The sequence below is a fragment of the Chlorocebus sabaeus genome, chromosome 25, assembly GCF_047675955.1.
Source record: "Chlorocebus sabaeus isolate Y175 chromosome 25, mChlSab1.0.hap1, whole genome shotgun sequence".
Classification (NCBI taxonomy): Eukaryota; Metazoa; Chordata; class Mammalia; order Primates; family Cercopithecidae; genus Chlorocebus; species Chlorocebus sabaeus.
Genome location: NC_132928.1, coordinates 85,506,358 through 85,523,156, shown reverse-complemented (window position 1 = coordinate 85,523,156; position 16,799 = coordinate 85,506,358). Strand labels below are relative to the sequence as shown.

Below are 16,799 nucleotides of genomic sequence, written 5' to 3'. Positions count from 1 at the left end.
ACAGCTGAACACGTGGAGATTCCTGGAAGGTGGTGAACCTGGAGAGAACATAGAAGTTCCACACCCTTTCCCTATACCTCGCCCTATGCATCTCATCATCTGTATCTCTTGCAATATCCTTTACAATAAACTGCTAAATGTAGATGCCTCCGTGAGTTCTGTGGGCTGCTCTAGCAAATTAATCAAACCCAAGAAAGGGGCTGTGGTAACCCAGACTTACTGCTGATTGACTGGTCAGATGCACAGGTAAAAAGAACTTGAGGCTTGTAATTGGTATTGGAAATGGGGAGATGTCTTCTGAGACTTAGCCGTCACCCTGCATACTGACATTATTTCCAGGTAGACAGTGTCAAAACTGAATTGAAGGACACCCAGCTGGTGTCTGCCACAGGATTGATTGATTGCTTGGTATATGGGCTTAACCTCATCACCTTTAGTCACAGAAGTATTGTGTGTTGATTGTTGAGTGAGAGAATAGAAAAAGCACTTTAGTTTTTTCCTTACAGAACATGTTGACATTATGTGGACATATTTAAATTTCCCTTCAGAGACCAAATTCATACTTTTGCCAATAATGTGTAAGAAGGCATATATTCTCACAATTTCACTGACATTTGATTTTGTCAGTAACTTTAGTTTTACTTGTAAATCTTACCTCAGTATCATTTTATTTGGCATTGATTTAATCATTAGTGATGTTTAACATCTTCTGGTATGTTTGGGGGCTATTTGCATTTCTTCAATAAATTGCTTTTTCTTAAATTTTCATTGTTTTACACTTTTGCTTACTGATTTGTAGTGGTAGTTGACATATGATTCTACACATCTTTGTCATCATATAAGTGTTGAATCATTTTTCTAGTGGGACGTTTATCCTTTTGCTATGTTTTGTTTGTTTCATTTGTGGTACAAAAGTTTTAAATGTTATATGTATTAAACTCTATCAATCATGCCTTTATGCCTTCTAGTTGTGGAACTGTTCACTATTTCATTCAAAGAAATGAATTATTATTTAAACATCATTTATGTATGTGGCCTGTACTGAAGGCTGAAGATGCAGGAATAAATAACTGATATTCCTGCTTTCATGGGATGCAAAAGTTCCGGGAAGAGAGAATACTCATCAACAAAGGAAGCAAATGAGAATGTCGGTTAAGAAGAGATATGATCAACTGCCATGCAGGGTGAGCCTGGAGAAGGTGACATGAGGTCTAGGGCTGCCATTTGAGTTCTCACCTGAAATGAAGGAAGAAGTCACACAGCATGAGTATGGAGGGCATCCCAAAGGGAGGGAGTAGCCAGTATCAAGGCTTTGGAAGACGAAGGGCTTCATGTGTTGAAAGGCTATTGTGGCTGAAATAGAGTAAGGGAAAGAATGGCAGGAAGTGAGGTCTGAGAGATCCCTCAGGCCCAGGTAATAAATGTCTTAGAGGTCCTAGATGCATGGAATTTCATATTTTCAGACTATTTGGAAGAAGTAAAAGGTATGATAAGCCTTCATGCCTGGAGTTATGCTTAGAAATGGCCTCCGATCTTCCAGATTGTATTTATCTTCTCGTTTTATGGGTTTCTATTTTATGTTTAGGTTTTCAATTCGCTGCATCTGCAGAGAGAGAGAGAGAGAGAGTGTGTGTGTGTGTAAGACAGATGTTATTATTTTCCAAATGTTCAGTCAATAGTCCCAAAACAATTTATTTCACTAGTTGTGTTTTTGTTATTAGCTTCAAATTATATCTTTACCATATTCAAATTTTCATATATGTGCAAATTTGTTTCAGGAATATCAATTCTATTAATATTTATTCATTTATTTTATTTCATTTATTCACATTTGTAACACACTTTTAATAGCTGTTGATGTATATTTTGTCATGTAGTAGAACAAGGCATCAATCGTTATCTATTTTTCTAATTTAGACTTTTCATGGTTGTCACTATATTCTGCTCTACCAGGTTAAAGTCACAACTAGCTTCCTCCTAACCCAAAACAACATCTTATTGGGACTGTGGTTGGTATTGAACCACATTTTTAAGTTAACGTCTGGAAAATTTACCATGTTTGCAGGACCAAGACTTCCGTGTGGATAATGAAGCACGGGGGTGGGATCATGTCATTGAGTAAGCACTTGCTATGGGTCCTGATGCCTCACTTGAGTATGAGTCCTTGGTCAATAAACCTATCTCTCTGAACTCTGCTGTCTTTATCTGTAAAGGGTGGCAAAAACACCAGTCTTGAAGGGTTTCTGTAGAGAATTAAGTAACGAGAAATTGGTACTCAATACAGTGACTAGCACAGTAAAACCTCAATGAATGTTAGGAATTAGGCCTGTCTATATATGTATGTAGATCTTTTATTCCTTCAGGAAAGATTTCCAGTTTTATTCATATAGGTCTTGATTATTACTTGATTATTACACTGCTGTAACAGAGATCAAAACTACAGTGGTTCAAAGGAGATAAAGTGTATACAGGTTGACAGGACATCTGTTCTGTAGGAGGCTGCCAACCCCAAACTGCACAGCAAGAGCTACTGACAAACAGTAGATGGAGTTTCTTCAATTGCCAACTCCTTCTCTATCTGAAATAAAATGAACTGAGATGTGACAACCATCAGCTTCCTCTTAGTCCCTGGGAAAGGTCACTTGGTCCTTGCTTAGATCACAAGATAATACTACCCCACCTTGGGTTTTTATTCCAACTGCCCATGAGTTTTCTTAATTTAAGGTCCAGAAAATGAAGACAGTTGGGCTATCAAAGGAGAAAGATAAAGAAAACAAGAAAGTATATAATATCCACATATAGAAAGATTGTTACTTCATCCTCAGCATCATCAACATTGGCATTTTTGCCAAAATCATCGTTATCAAATTAATCATTATTTAGACCAAGTTTCTGATATTCAGAAAAGAAAACAAACCCAAAGGGTGGTGAAGTTATATGGAATAAAATGATTGTTTGGAACCATATCCACAGCTTAATCGTATTTAACAGCAAACCTTGAGAAGACTGTCCACACAAAAGCCTTTGAGTAGGAAGATGTGTTTAATGATTTCCTCTTGTTTAGAAAGCAAAGAAGTGTGCTTAGAGAATGGCTACGTAGAACTACTGAAATATTCAGCTACTCATTCTTATTCCGTATCTTGTAGTAATCTCTACATTTATTTACTAAAAATGATAAACATTTTTTGATACAATACAGAGGATTTCATATACATTTTCTAAAACTAGACTGTTAGCTATGTGAAGCTGTATTTGTTAGAGCACTCAGAAAAAATTCTCATTAAAAGTTATACATTATGTTTTTCTTAGTGTTGAAAATGCTTACAACCTTGTAACAGTCTCATCAATCCTGTTATAATTAATACTACAGGTATATAAAAATTGAGTGAATTCTTAATTTTTTGGATTCCCAATTCCTAGTTGGGTGGATGGTTAGAAAGGTGCCTATAGGATTTTCTCCTCGCAAAAAAAAAAAAGCAAGAATATAAATTCAAAATCTAAAACATTTATTTCACCACAGAATAAAATTTTTTTTCTAACACAGTTGCTTGACTAAGTTTATATAGGCCCACACTAAATGCATGTGGTGTAGTGCCAGAGGCAATGTCTAGTACACACCAAGCTAAACATACTAAAACTATAAGACAAAGTAGTGAAAAATTCAGAGGCTTAATAAGAAACACAGAAAAAGAAAGATTGCAACAAACTTCTTTTCCCTTTCAGAAATCAGAAGATAAAGTAGTATAGACGTAAGTTGGTTTCCCCTTTTCCTTTTGCAATGTCCATAATTTTTTTAACCTCTAATAATCCAATGAGGAAATCTGAACTGAAAATATAAGGAAAGATTGTCCTGCTTGAACAAACATATTTGAACATGATAAACGAAATTTGAAAACTATGCATTAACCTAAAGAGTTTAGGGGCTTTAAAAAAAGGCAAAAACATCCAAATTTGATCAAGATGTGCTTTGTTTTCTGTAACTTCTGGGAAGTTTGTAGTACAACTGCGTTAGTCAGGGCTCTCCAGAGAAACAGAATCAACAGAAGGGGTGTGTGTGTGTGTGTGTGTGTGTGTGTGTGTGTGTGTGTGAGAAGAGGTGAGGGTACTTATTTGAAGAAACCAGCTAACTCAACTGTGGGAGTTGGCAAATCAGAACTCTTCAGGACAGGCTGGAGACTCCAAGAAAAGTTGGTGTTACAGCTGTAGCTTGAAAGCAGATGTAAGAACTCCTCCTTCCTTGTAGGACCTCAGTCTGTTTTCTCTTAAGGCCTTCAACTGAATTGGATCAGGCCCATCCACATCATGGAGAGTAATCTACTTTACTCAAAGTCTACTGATCTAAATGTTAATGTCATCTGAAAAAAATACTTTCACAGCCACACTCAGACCGGTATTTGACCAAATATCTGGGTACTACAATCTAGTCACGTTGACACAAAACTAGCCATTACAGGAACTAAGCATAAGTAGTTCATGGAAATAGTTGCAATTTCATTTATTTTTAGAGTAATGAGAGAAGCTCACCTTTGTTTTTTAGTGTAAATTTTAAAGGGAAATATGAACTAAAAACTATGACTTGCCACTAAATCTTAAAATGTTCCTACTTCATGACTGTCAAAAGGTGAAAATGCATGAGTTGAAAAAATAGTTTCATTTTTATCATCATAATTAGCACGATTAACAATATCACTGTCAACATATCATCATCATTTATCCTGGCAAACCCTCCCATACTAAGCAGCTGTGATTTCCTTGCTCTACACACTCTTCGAATCCGTATCTTGCTACACACGACCCTATGTTTCCTTAAAGTGATATTCCTCGATTTTCCTCTTGTACAGACGTATGGGTTGCTTGGAACTTTGTTCCAACAGAAACTCTCTAAAGCTCTAAAGCAGTGACTTTCAAACTTTTCTGTCGGTGTAAGAAACAAATTTCACACACACATACACACAACTGACTCACTACCATGCATAGTCCTCTGTGAAATTTTCTAATCCATTTTATGCCAACCTAGAATAACAAATGTTTGCCGCATTCTTTAAATTGATGTTGTAAGTGGCATATAACCTGAAATGTAAAGGAAACACTGCTCTTAGGCAGGTACATGTTACCTACTTAGGGCCTGAGGGGACAGGCAACAGCCTGAGGAAGTAACAGTGTCATCTGCACAGTGGTCTGGAAAATTCAGAACAAAAGGGCCCGTAGGAAGTAAAAAGTGTACCCCAGAAAACACTCCCCACAGACACACACGTGCGTTCCTGCCATGCTGTCTGCTTACTCTTGTATCTGATCTAATATTGACATTACCGCTCAGTGGAATCAGTCACAAGTGAGCTGCAAAGCAGTCATTATCTGCCTGTAAAACCCCACTAAGGAAAGAGGAAGCAGCATCTCTCTTTCCACCAGCACATCATCTCTTGCAATGAACTCTTTTGCAATTAACTTTGAAGGACATGGGAGAGTCAGTCCTCCTGCAAGCAAACATACAAAGTCGGAGACCCCTGAAAGAGAGAACGCCTTGCTCCATTTACATTCACATCCCTGCCACTTTTTTCTTTTTTCAGAGATAGCGTTTTGCTCAGTTGCCCAGGCTGGAGTGCAGTGGTGTGATTAGAGCTCACTGAAGCCTCAAACTCCTGGGCTCAAGCGATCCTCCCGCTTCAGCCTCCCAAGTAACTAGTACCAAAGGCAGGCGCCACTACGCCTGGCTAATTTTTAAAATTTCTGGTAGCATGGGGTCTCGCCGTGTTGCCCAGGCTGCTATGGAACTGTCGAGCTCAAGCAACCCGCCCGCTTTGGCCTCCCAAAGCGCTGGGATTGCAGGCGAGCACCGCGGCGCCCGTTCGCCACCATTTTATTAATGGATGCCATTGCGCAGTGTTGTCCTGAAGAGAAAACGCTTCGCGGACCACACGGAATCACCGGGTGAGTGCTCCCGCCTACCTCCATGTCCTCCCGCGTCCAGCGGCTGCGGGCTTTCCCGCGAGCCTTCCCCAGGGCGCCTTTCTAGTCCGCTCAGCGTGTGGGTGAGGGAATTCGGCGGCGGTGACAAGCAGCTGAAGCGGGTGCGGCGCTCGTGCAGACTGCTGTGCTGTGGAAAGAGCGGCAGCCGCGCGGAAAGGCCGGGCGCTGAGACCGCATGCGCAGCAGTGTGCTGACCCCGAGGGGCCCAGGCCAAGTCGCGCGAGAGGCGCGGTAGGACCGCGAGGGTGGCCCGGGAAAGCCAGGCCTTCCACCTGGCCGGTCTACGCGGAAATGCGGTGATGGCCGGCGTCACATACACGAAGTGGCTGAAGCGGCGGTGACCGCACCGCCCCAGGTACGTGTCCGCGGCGACCTCAGGGCGAAACAGCAGCCCCCGGAGCCGGCGCGGCCAGGCCAGACCCGGAGCCAGAGGCTTCAGAGGGCCCCACCTCTCACCCCGCGGGCCATGGATTTGCTTGAGCCCCCGAGGTTAACCAGCACTGGGGGGAAGCTGCGAGTGCTGTGGCAGGAGGTGGAGGAGGGCCCGGGCGCTGAGGAAGTGGGAATGTTTAGTGGAGGCGCCACCAGCGAGAGGAGGAGGTTGGTGCAGTTGCCAGTAATGGCCAGAAAGTAAAAGGCCCTGCCGACCGCAAACAGGAACGTCTTCAGCTTTGGCCTCTCCAGAACCCCAGCAGAATGGCGTCTCCCCGCGAGCTCTCACTGACCCTCCATCACCCTTGGTCTCATTTGCCTGTTTAGAGAGGTTCAGGGGCGCAGTTGAGAGGTGACAATGTGCTAGCCGCCCTCACTCTCAGCGTCTCCTTGGCCTCCACTCCGGCGGCGCTTGAGGAGCCCTTCAGCCCGCCGCGGCACCGTGGGAGGCTCTCTGTGGGCCGGCTGAGGCCAGACCGCCTCCCTCTGCTTGCGGGGAAGTGTGGAGGGAGAGGCACGGGCGGGAACCGGGGCTCCGCGCGGCGCTCGCGGGCCAGTGTGAGTTCTGGCGGGCTCTGCGGGCCCCACACGGAGCGGCCCGGCGCCACCGGCCCAGGGCAGTGAGGGGCTTAGCACCCGGGCCAGCAGCTGCAGAGGGTACTCGGGGTACCCCAGCAGTGCCTGCCCGCCGGCGCTGTGGTTGAATTCCACGGAGCCTAAGCCGCTTCCCCGCGGGACAGGGGTCGGGACCCGCAGCCCGCCATGTCTGACCTCCCCGCCTGAGGTGGGCTCCCATCCCGACGGGCGCCGCCCCCTGCTCCCTGGCGCCCAGTCCCATCGACCGCCCAAGGGCTGAGGAGTGCAGGCCCGCCTCGGGAGTGGCGGGCGGCTCCGCCTGCAGCCCCCTGCAGGATCCACTAGGTGAAGCCAGCTGGGCTCCTGAGCCTGATGGGGACTTGGAGAACTTTTGTATCTAAAAGAGGATTGTATGTGCACCAATCAGCACTCTGTATCTAGCTAATCTGATGGGGACTTGGAGAACTTTTATGTCTAGCTAGAGGATCCTAAATACACCAATCAGCACTCTGTGTCTAGCTCAGGGTTTGTAAATACACCAATCAGTACTCTGTGTCTAGCTCAAGGTTTATAAATACACCAGTTAGTACTCTGTATCTAGCTAACTCTGTGTCTAGCTAACCTAGTGGGGACTAAGAATTTTTCTGTCTAGCAGTGTCTAGCTCAAGGATTGTAAACGCACCAATCAGCCCTCTGTAAAATGGACCAATCAGCAGGATGTGGGTGGGGTCAGATAAGGGCATAAAAGCAGGCTGCCCCAGGCAGGAGTGGCAACCCGCTGGGGTCCCCTTCCACACTTTGGAAGCTTTGTTCTTTTGCTCTTTGCAATAAATCTTGCTGCTGCTCACTTTTTGGGTCCATGCTGCCTTTATGAGCTGTAACACTCACCGGGAAGGCCTGTAGCTTCACTCCTGAAGCCATGACACCATGAACCCACCGGGAAGAATGGACAACTCCAGACTCGCTGCCTTTAAGAGCTGTAACATCACGAAGGTCTGCAGCTTCACTCCTGACAGGGAGACCATGAACCCACCAGAAGGAAAACGCTCCAGACACATCTGAACGTCTGAAGGAACAAACTCTGGACACACCATCTTTAAGAACTGTAACACACTCACCGCGAGTGTCTGCGGCTTCATTCTTGAAGTCAGTGAGACCAAGAACCCACTAATTCCACACACACAATGATTAGAAAATGGCACGTGTTCTGTACTCTGTGCTGAGGATCCATTCCACCACCCACAGTTTTTAGCAGGTGTCTCTTGCCTGCTGATTATCTAGCACTGAAGGGCAAGACGTTAAGTAAAGATATTTGTGAAGAGAAGGAAGCTAAGACTTTTTTCTCAGCACTCTGATCTAGTCAAGCAAGTTAACTGGATAGACTTTTAAAAGTAAAAATATTTTAAACTTTTTGTTCTTTTCAGAAAAAAGTAAATAATATAAAAACCAATGTTTTGTCAGAATCTACTAACCATGAACCAATTTCTCTGCTACTGGATACAATCTCCTAAAATTTGTGGAACAATAGCTTCAATTAATATGATCAGCTCTCACGTTTCCACATTTTACACTTCTGTGTTCCAATGATTTAAAATCCACTGCATAAAGAGTATTGTCTCACACTCTGTGCCAGCCTTGCACTGTGAACTGTAGGTTTAGACAGGAAAGAGACAAGACACCTAGTAATAAGTTACCCACAATACCTGTACGTTTTGGGGAAAATAGCCTGGGGGCCCTTGAGAATAAGGGAGCCCTAAATTCATTTTCCTCTGAATTGTTAAAGATTTGGTCCAGTCTTCTTACTCAGTGATTAGTCTAACATTATCCAAAAGAACAGCTTTGATTGTGCAAAGGTGAAAGGATTTTCTTCCTTGCCATGTCCACTCACAAAAGAGCAGAAAAGCAAGGAATGTTCTTTTGTGCCTTTCCAGTCAATATTATACAGTGCCCAGAGATCAGTTAAACAGAATAATCAGGATCATTGTAGAGGTTTATTTTGGTAGTGTGTCTTATGACCTGCACTCCTTCAGTGAAAGCAAACTAAATGTTCACATTATTAAATAGACACCCGTCGAGTATTTGGGCTGGGAACATAGATCTCACCTATAAACTAAGAAATTAACTGAAAAAAGGTATTTTCTATATGTCAACAATTAAATGTTGGCTGTACGAATATAATTTTCTACTATCACTGCTTTTGGCTTGACTCAGCTGCTGAAGAAGTAAGGATGCAGTGTAAACAGAGGGTTACAATTACACCTCTGGTTTTCCAGAGCTCTGCTGTACAGGTACAGGATGTGTCCATTTGAGGTCTAATCTGAAAGGATTGTAGACCTTAAACTCAGAAAAGGGTTACTGTCTGATCTCTAGCCATATATAAAGTGCAATTAGATCTGGAGTTTTTTAAAAAAACAGTCAACATGAAAGTTATAGAGAAACCAGTTTAAGGGACAGTTTAGAAACTGAATCTATTATGAGCATGTTGTATCTGCAGATATCATCATGAGAATACACATCTACAACTAAACTAAGTCAGCATGAATTGGAACTTGAAAGTTGTAACATGGACACAAGGAATCATTTACTCAAGTTGTTTGATACTCATCACCTGTGTTCACTAACTGCACTGTCAACAGACCTAGGGTCCAGTATCTTTTAAATGTCTAAACTCTAAACCAAAATCCATAATGTGAACACAGGACTACAAATTGTCTTATGACATTTAGAAAAGAGGGAATGAGAGATTAGGAATTCCTGTATGTGTTTTCAGAAATACACAAGAAGGAGTGGTTCTGCCTTATTGACATGAGTGTTCTTACTGTAGGTAGCAAAACACACCTGTTCTTGTAGTTTTCAGGCCTTCAATTCACATTGGATCATCTATCACTCATTGTACCACCCTACCCTCCTCTGCCATTTTTGGTGTCCACCTAATAGCCTAAACATCATACCGTAAATGACAATATTCTGGTCCTTCTTTGGGTCTCCTCTCCCCTCAACCAACAGATAGCAGTCTTATCAGCTAACTATGTGTAGGTGTGGTCAGTATAATAAATGTGCTTCCTGAGTCTGATCGCTGCTATGTGATACAGCTTGGATTTGTGTCGCCACCTAAATCTCATGTTGAATTGGACGAGGGGCCTAGTGAGAGGTGACGGGATCATGGGGGCAGATTGCTTCCTTGCTGTTCTCATGATAGTGAATGAGTTCTCACAAGATCTGGTTCCTTAAAAGTGTGTGGCACCTCCCTCTGCTCCTGCCCCATCGTGTTAAGAGTGCTTGCTTCCCCTTCGCCTTCCACCATGATTGTAAGTTTCCTAAGGCCTCTTAGTCATGATTCGTGTTCAGCCTGCAGAACTGGGAGTCAGTTAAACCTCTTTTCTTCATAAATTGGCCTGTCTCAGGTAGTTCTTTCTAGCAGTATGAGAATGGAATAATACACTACGTCTATTAACACAGGAAGCTGTTGGACCTACAAGGACCTCATCAAGGTACAGAGTTATTATATATTAATCAGTTACCATTCATTTTTCTTAAACATTTTAAACTGTATTTCTAAATATATTCTTGCATATTAAAACTTAAAATTACTGTTGCAGTGCCACAATGTGTCAACCACAAACTTCACACAGGGGAAAAGTCCTTGTCTTCAGTTACTTTGTCAGAGATTTGAAAGGCTTTTATTCATTTTCCATGCTCTCATTACTTACCTCATTATCTGGCTGCCTTGTCTGGTGGCTCCTTAGCTTTCATGTGGTTCATAGTCCACATATTCTGGTTCTGAGATAGTCAAACGGCAGCATTTTTAAAATACTGACATTGACACAAACAAATGGAAACACATCCCATACTCATGGATGGGTAGAATCAATATCGTGAAAATGACCATATTGCCAAAAGCAGTCTACAAGTTCAATGCAATTCCCATAAAAATACCACCTTCTCTCTTCACAGAACTAGAAAAAACAGTCTTAAAATATATATGGAACCAAAAAAAGCCCACAAAGCCAAAGCAAGACAAAGCAAAAAGAACAAATCTGGAGGCATTATGTTACCTGACTTCAAACTATACTATAAGGCAGTAGTCACCAAAATAGCATGATACTGGTATAAAAAATAGGGACATAGACCAATGGAACAAAATAGAGAACCCATAAATAAAGCCAAATACTTACAGCCAATTGATCTTTGACAATGCAAACAAAACATAAAGTGGGAAAGGACACCCTATTCAACAAATAGTGCTGGGATAATTGGCAAGTCACATGTAGAATGAAACTGGATCCTCATCTCTCACTTTATAAAAAAAAAACTCAAGATGGATCAAAGACTTAAATCTAAGACCTGAAACCATAAAGATTCTACAAGGTAACATTGGAAAACCCATCGGCTTAGGCAAAGACTTCATGACCAAGAACCTAAAAGCAAATGGAACAAAAACAAAGATAACTAGATGGCACTTAAGTAAACTAAAAAGCTTCTGCACAGCAAAAGAAATAGAGTTAACAAACAACTGACAGAGTAGGAGAGAGTCTTCACAATATATAACACATCTGACAAAGGACTAATATCTAAAATCTACAAAGCACTCAAACCAGAGAGAGAGAAAAAAAGTGGGCTAAAGACACGAATAGACATTTCTTAAAAGGAGATATCCAGGCTGGGAGTGCTGGCTCATGCCTGTAGTCCCAGCACTTTGGGAGGCCAAGGTGGGCGGATCAAGAGGTCAAGAGATAAAGACCATCCTGGCCAACATGGTGAAACCCTGTCCCTACTAAAACTACAAAAATTAGCTGGGCATGGTGGTGTGCACCTGTAATCCCAGCTACTTGGGAGGCTGAGACAGGAGAATGACTTGAACCCAAGAGGTGGAGGTTGCAGTAAGCCGAGATCACACCACTGCACTCCAGCCTGGCCACAGAGCAAGACTCCATTAAAAAAAAAAAAAAAAAAAAAAAAAAAAAAAAAAAAAAAAAAAGGTGGGGGGGTGTAGTCACTGGCAAGTTGGCTGAATAGGAACAGTTCTGGTCTGCGGCTCCCATCGACATCAACGCAGAAGGCGGGTGATTTCTGCATTTCCAACTGAGGTACCCAGCTAATCTCATTGGGACTGGTTAGAAAGTGGGTGCAGCCCACGGAGTGTGAGCAGAAAGAGGGTGGAGCATTGCCTCACCCAGGAAGCGCAGTGGGTCAGGGAAATCCCTCTCCTAGCCAAGGGAAGCCGCAAGAGACTGTGCCCTGAGGGATGGTGCACTGCAGCCCCAGGTACTATGCTTTTCCTACTGTCTCTGCAACCCGCAGACCAGGAGATTCCCTCGGGTGCCTGTGCCACCAGGGCCCTGGGTTTCAAGCACAAAACTGGGTGGCCGTTTGGGCAGACACCAAGCTAGCTGCAGGAGGTTTTTTTTGTACCCCAGTGGCGCCTGGGATGCCAGTGAGACAGAACTGTTCACTGCCCTGGAAAGGGGGCTGAAGCCAGGAAGCCAAGTGGTCTAGCTCAGTGGATCCCACCCCCATGGAACCCAGCAAGCTAACACTGGCTTGAAATTCTCACTGCCAGTACAGAAGTCTGAAGGTGACCTGGGACGCTTGAGCTTGGTGGGGGGAGGGGTTTCTGCCATTACTGAGGCTTGAGTAGGTAGCTTTCCTCTCACAGTGTTAAAACCACCAGGAAGAGGGGCGGAGCAAGATGGCCGAATAGGAACAGCTCCAGTCTCCAACTCCCAGCGCGAGCGACACAGAAGACCGGTGATTTCTGCATTTTCAACTGAGGTACTGGGTTCATCTCACTGGGGAGTGCCGGACGATCGGTGCCGGACGATCGGTGCCGGTCAGCTGCTGCAGCCCGACCAGCGAGAGCTGAAGCAGGGCGAGGCATTGCCTCACCTGGGAAGCGCAAGGGGGAAGGGAATCCCTTTTCCTAGCCAGGGGAACTGAGACACACAACACCTGGAAAATCGGGTAACTCCCACCCCAATACTGCGCTCTAAGCAAACAGGCACACCAGGAGATCATATCCTACACCTGGCCAGGAGGGTCCCACACCCACGGAGCCTCCCTCATTGCTAGCACAGCAGTCTGTGATCTACCGGCAAGGCAGCAGTGAGGCTGGGGGAGGGGCGCCCGCCATTGCTGAGGCTTAAGTAGGTAAACAAAGCTGCTGGGAAGCTCGAACTGGGTGGAGCTCACAGCAGCTCAAGGAAACCTGCCTGTCTCTGTAGACTCCACCTCTGGGGACAGGGCACAGTAAACAATAACACAGCAGAAACCTCTGCAGACGCAAACGACTCTGTCTGACAGCTTTGAAGAGAGCAGTGGATCTCCCAACACAGAGGTTGAGATCTGAGAAGGGACAGACTCCCTGCTCAAGTGGGTCCCTGACCCCTGAGTAGCCTAACTGGGAGACATCCCCCACTAGGGGCAGTCTGACACCCCACACCTCACAGGGTGGAGTACACCCCTGAGAGGAAGCTTCCAAAGCAAGAATCAGACAGGTACACTCGCTGTTCAGAAATATTCTATTTTCTGCAGCCTCTGCTGCTGATACCCAGGCAAACAGGGTCTGGAGTGGACCTCAAGCAATCTCCAACAGACCTACAGCTGAGGATCCTGACTGTTAGAAGGAAAACTATCAAACAGGAAGGACACCTACACCAAAACCCCATCAGTACATCACCATCATCAAAGACCAGAGGCAGATAAAACCACAAAGATGGGGAAAAAGCAGGGCAGAAAAGCTGGAAATTCAAAAAATAAGAGCGCATCTCCCCCGGCAAAGGAGCGCAGCTCATCGCCAGCAACGGATCAAAGCTGGACGGAGAATGACTTCAACGAGATGAGAGAAGAAGGCTTCAGTCCATCAAATTTCTCAGAGCTAAAGGAGGAATTATGTACCCAGCGCAAAGAAACTAAAAATCTTGAAAACAAAAGTGGAAGAATTGATGGCTAGAGTAATTAATGCAGAGAAGGTCATAAACGAAATGAAAGAGATGAAAACCATGACACGAGAAATACGTGACAAATGCACAAGCTTCAGTAACCGACTCGATCAACTGGAAGAAAGAGTATCAGCGATTGAGGATCAAATGAATGAAATGAAGCGAGAAGAGAAACCAAAAGAAAAAAAAAGAAAAAGAAATGAACAAAGCCTGCAAGAAGTATGGGATTATGTAAAAAGACGAAATCTACGTCTGATTGGGGTGCCTGAAAGTGAGGGGGAAAATGGAACCAAGTTGGAAAACACTCTTCAGGGTATCATCCAGGAGAACTTCCCCAACCTAGTAGGGCAGGCCAACATTCAAATCCAGGAAATACAGAGAATGCCACGAAGATACTCCTCGAGAAGAGCAACTCCAAGACACATAATTGCCAGATTCACCAAAGTTGAAATGAAGGAAAAAATCTTAAGGGCAGCCAGAGAGAAAGGTCGGGTTACCCACAAAGGGAAGCCCATCAGACTAACAGCAGATCACTCAGCAGAAACTCTCCAAGCCAGAAGAGAGTGGGGGCCAATATTCAACATTCTTAAAGAAAAGAAATTTCAACCCAGAATTTCATATCCAGCCAAACTAAGTTTCATAAGTGAAGGAGAAATAAAATGCTTTACAGATAAGCAAATGCTTAGAGATTTTTTCACCACTAGGCCTGCCTTACAAGAGACCCTGAAGGAAGCACTAAACATGGAAAGGAACAACCGGTACCAGCCATTGCAAAAACATGCCAAAATGTAAAGACCATCGAGGCTAGGAAGAAACTGCATCAACTAACGAGCAAAATAACCAGTTAATATCATAATGGCAGGATCAAGCTCACACATAACAATCTTAACCTTAAATGTAAATGGACTAAATGCTCCAATTAAAAGACACAGACTGGCAAACTGGATAAAGAGTCAAGACCCATCAGTCTGCTGTATTCAGGAGACCCATCTCACATGCAGAGACATACATAGGCTCAAAATAAAGGGATGGAGGAAGATTTACCAAGCAAATAGAGAACAAAAAAAAGCGGGGGTTGCAATACTAGTCTCTGATAAAACAGACTTTAAACCATCAAAGATCAAAAGAGACAAAGAAGGCCATTACATAATGGTAAAGGGATCAATTCAACAGGAAGAGCTAACTATCCTAAATATATATGCACACAATACAGGAGCACCCAGATTCATAAAGCAAGTCCTTAGAGACTTACAAAGAGACTTAGACTCCCATACAATAATAATGGGAGACTTCAACACTCCACTGTCAACATCAGACAGATCAACGAGACAGAAAGTTAACAAGGATATCCAGGAATTGAACTCATCTCTGCAGCAAGCAGACCTAATAGACATCTATAGAACTCTCCACCCCAAATCAACAGAATATACATTCTTCTCAGCACCACATCGTGCTTACTCCAAAATTGACCACGTAATTGGAAGTAAAGCACTCCTCAGCAAATGTACAAGAACAGAAATTATAACAAACTGTCTCTCAGACCACAGTGCAATCAAACTAGAACTCAAGACTAAGAAACTCAATCAAAACCGCTCAACTACATGGAAACTGAACAACTTGCTCCTGAATGACTACTGGGTACATAACGAAATGAAGGCAGAAATAAAGATGTTCTTTGAAACCAATGAGAACAAAGATACAACATACCAGAATCTCTGGGACACATTTAAAGCAGTGTGTAGAGGGAAATTTATAACACTAAATGCCCACAAGAGAAAGCAGGAAAGATCTAAAATTGACACTCTAACATCGCAATTAAAAGAACTAGAGAAGCAAGAGCAAACACATTCGAAAGCTAGCAGAAGGCAAGAAATAACTAAGATCAGAGCAGAACTGAAGGAGATAGAGACACAAAAAACCCTCCAAAAAATCAATGAATCCAGGAGTTGGTTTTTTGAAAAGATCAACAAAATTGACAGACCACTAGCAAGACTAATAAAGAAGAAAAGAGAGAAGAATCAAATAGACGCAATTAAAAATGATAAAGGGGATATCACCACCGACCCCACAGAAATACAATCTACCATCAGAGAATACTATAAACACCTCTACGCAAATAAACTGGAAAATCTAGAAGAAATGGATAATTTCCTGGTCACTTACACTCTTCCAAGACTAAACCAGGAAGAAGTTGAATCCCTGAATAGACCAATAGCAGGCTCTGAAATTGAGGCAATAATTAATAGCCTACCAACCAAAAAAAGTCCAGGACCAGATGGATTCACAGCTGAATTCTACCAGAGGTACAAGGAGGAGTTGGTACCATTCCTTCTGAAACTATTCCAATCAATAGAAAAAGAGGGAATCCTCCCTAACTCATTTTATGAGGCCAACATCATCCTGATACCAAAGCCTGGCAGAGACACAACAAAAAAAGAGAATTTTAGACCAATATCCCTGATGAACATTGATGCAAAAATCCTCAATAAAATACTGGCAAACCGGATTCAGCAACACATCAAAAAGCTTATCCACCATGATCAAGTGGGCTTCATCCCTGGGATGCAAGGCTCGTTCAACATTCGCAAATCAATAAACATAATCCAGCATATAAACAGAACCAAAGACAAGAACCACATGATTATCTCAATAGATGCAGAAAAGGCTTTTGACAAAATTCAACAGCCCTTCATGCTAAAAACGCTCAATAAATTCGGTATTGATGGAACGTACCTCAAAATAATAAGAGCTAATTATGACAAACCCACAGCCAATATCATACTGAATGGACAAAAACTGGAAAAATTCCCTTTGAAAACTGGCACAAGACAGGGATGCCCTCTCTCACCACTCCTATTCAACATAGTGTTGGAAGTTCTGGCTAGG

General features: G+C 43.4%; 1 protein-coding gene across 2 annotated transcripts in view; it reads right to left on the bottom strand.

Moving 5' to 3' along the window:
- The window catches only part of GCSAML (germinal center associated signaling and motility like), a 54,270-nt gene extending 48,215 nt beyond the window's left edge, over positions 1-6,055 (bottom strand). Inside the window, exons 1-2 of one of the 2 annotated variants that reach the window (XM_037986127.2) lie at positions 5,947-6,049; positions 1,237-1,603 (exon numbers count right to left, since the gene is read on the bottom strand). The gene's annotated coding sequence lies outside the window, so the exon portion shown is untranslated. Of the gene's footprint in view, positions 1-1,236; positions 1,604-5,946 lie in introns of both variants that reach the window. The other variant, XM_037986128.2, reaches the window with a different exon arrangement.
- Positions 6,056-16,799: the final 10,744 nt, after the last annotated feature.